The sequence below is a fragment of the Vigna umbellata genome, chromosome 3 (assembly GCF_029865625.1).
Source record: "Vigna umbellata cultivar VRB3 chromosome 3, Vumbellata_1.0, whole genome shotgun sequence".
Classification (NCBI taxonomy): domain Eukaryota; kingdom Viridiplantae; phylum Streptophyta; class Magnoliopsida; order Fabales; family Fabaceae; genus Vigna; species Vigna umbellata.
Genome location: NC_142167.1, coordinates 25,741,175 through 25,744,081, shown reverse-complemented (window position 1 = coordinate 25,744,081; position 2,907 = coordinate 25,741,175). Strand labels below are relative to the sequence as shown.

Sequence of the window (2,907 nt, the reverse complement as noted above, 5' to 3'; positions counted from 1 at the left end):
GTAAAAATGTTTATCATATGTCTAGTAGTAATTTCTATTGGATTTGTAAGAAGGGTGTTGCTTCGTTGCCACTTGTCCAATGTTGTACTTTTTTTTTTATCTTTTATTACTATTGCATGAATTTTTCCTTCATATGGCAGGTATAAAAAAAATTGAGTTATAAGAATTTGCTTTGAATTCTTTCATCATTCTTTTATCAAAGACTTCAAAATATAATGGATAAGATTGACATACTTTTGAATCCTAATGCAAAATGTGTGGTATGTACTATTTCAATATTTATCTTACTGTATAGTATTATGCACTTATATTTTACACAACCTTAACGATACTAAGTGTTTTTTACACACTCAATAACCTTAAATCTACTTATTTTTTTCATTTAATTCGAAATTAGTGTTTTAAGATATTATTTTTTTCTCATGATTTTTCAAATTGAATTCTTCATTGGAAATGTAAAATACCACTAATTTGTTACAATTTTTAGATCCTTTTAATAGTTTTGTTCTTTTTACTACAATGTTGTTCTCTTGTTTTCAGAAGAGGAAATTTGACCAATATATGAGATCTCATGAAAGTGTTGTCCATGGACATATGAACAAAAAGAAACATGATAATGAAAATGGAATCCTAGGTGAGAAAATAAAACATTGCACTAATTATAGTCAATGTTGTCCTCACTTAGGTGTCTTTGACGCCTTTATTGAAGGGTCAAACCCATTGAAACAACACTCTTTGAAAAGCTATCGTAAATGTTTGGTGATTGCTACTACTAAATGTCCCAAGACATCAACGAAGGAGAAATCAACTTTCAAATTTTCAAAAGCTCTAAAATATTTTGATAAGTCAAATGAGACTTCACATTCTTCATACTTAGAAAATGAAGATATTGTGCTAAATCGAACACATAACAAATCATTATCAGATGATAATGAAATTCCAAGGCAAGTTATTCCTATTGGACCTCGTTTTCAAGCTGACCTTCCTAAATTGGAAGGCACGACAAATGTAAATAATGATGATGATTCAAAGTGGCTAGGTGTTCAAGTTTGGCCAACGCCTAATATTAGTGAAAACCCCACAGAAGATATTGGGGAAGGTAGGCCTAGCTCATGTTGCTGTAAAAATTCAGGATCTGATGAATGTGTTAAACTACACATTAGGGAAGCAAGAGAACTTTTGAAATTGGAGATTGGTGCAACATTTTCAAGTTGGAAGTTTATGAGATGGGAGAAGAATTTTCACAATCATGGACATTAGAAGAGGATAAGAAATTTGAATCTCTAATGAAATTAAATATATATTCAAAGACCAGAAATATTTGGAAGCTTACCATGAAGCATTTTCCATCTAAATCATTGAAATGCATGGTAAATTACTATCATGTATACATCCCAAGATGTTTAAGCATGAAGACTAGATCTTTTCTTGAAGTTGACAAAGACAGTGATAACTTCACTAAAAATGATTCATTGATAGGTATGATTATAATTTGTCTTACAATATTATGGATAACACATTTTCTATTTTTTATGTTATAAGTTCATATATAGAATAATTATTTTGGTTGTTGTCCTTCAATATTTTTTAGGTTTTATAAATTTTAAAAGCTAGTAATATTATTTTCTATAAATGTCACAACAGCTTATATATAAGTTTATGTTCACACTTGTATTATTAATTTATATGAATATTGTTTGAATTTATTTTATTGTGTATATTCTTTTGTCTTTAATATTGAAAGCATATGCATAATTCTAATTCACAATTATTCAGTGAAGTTAAATGATTATAAATTTGGTACATAATGTCTTATTAGATGAAGGAACTTCTTGTCACTTCATCCTAAATGAGGACTTTCGAATTAGTCTTTGAGGAAAGCAGCCTCTAGCTAGAGAAGATATATGATTTTATCTTTGTAAATCTTACTTAATGCATCATATTCTTAAGTGTATGATTTTGGATGAATCTATGAACTTTGCGAATGTTATGGGCTCATTTTTTGTATTTAATGTAATATGTAATATTAACAATTTAGACAGTTTTTAATTATTTTCATATTTCTTTAATTTACTTATTACACGTTGATAATTCATATTTTTAATCATAATTAAAATAGTTACTTGTGCGAAATATTGAAAATGATTCAGGTTAAAACTTTTGATGTGGCTTAATAATAAACACTAATCTAAATATTGGAATTAGATTTAAGGTTAAAAGCTTGATTTTGGTGGGTAATTGTTGAGAGAGATTATTTGAATTGTATAAAGGTAAAGGGAACTAAGTCAAAATCATGTTTAAATTGCTACAATATCTTAAAGCAAAATAAAGTTGTTAGTTTATGACTTTTAACCAAATAGTAAATCTCCATTCCAATAATTGGTATTATAATCATTAATAATGCTACCCGATCTGGAACCGACAACGCTATCCATGAAAGATCTCCAAATAAATAAAATTAGAAATGTTAAGGTAATAATAATAATAAAAAAAATACAACATATCTTACCATTCATAAAAGGCGGCAAGAAGGGCAGTGGAGAGTAAGATGTGGTGGTGGTGCTTTGCTTCAAGCATCGTTGCTTTTCACGATACCCATAATTTTGAAACCAACAATAAACGCTATACTCTCCAATTTCCCCATAAACTTTAAGTCTCGTTGCAATCTCATGCACTTGCTCTCTATTTGGATTTCGTATCCCAAATGCAAAAAGGACCTCTAGTAGAGCAACTTGTTCTTTAGTAGGACTCTATCGTTTATATCCCAGCTTGTCTTGAACTTCCAAATTTCTTATATTTTTGTTCATTTTTCTAAGAGGCAAAAGTGAAGGAATATTATGTTTGTGTCAAAGAGGGCTGATACAATTAGTTTTCTTTTAACTCAAATTTGTCCATAGTCTAGTTTGA

At 28.9% G+C, this 2,907-nt stretch overlaps 1 pseudogene; it reads left to right on the top strand.

The window, feature by feature from the left end:
* Nucleotides 1–215: 215 nt before the first annotated feature.
* LOC148202108 (AT-rich interactive domain-containing protein 1-like) lies at nucleotides 216–1,853 on the top strand (annotated as a pseudogene).
* The last annotated feature ends 1,054 nt before the right edge of the window (nucleotides 1,854–2,907 follow it).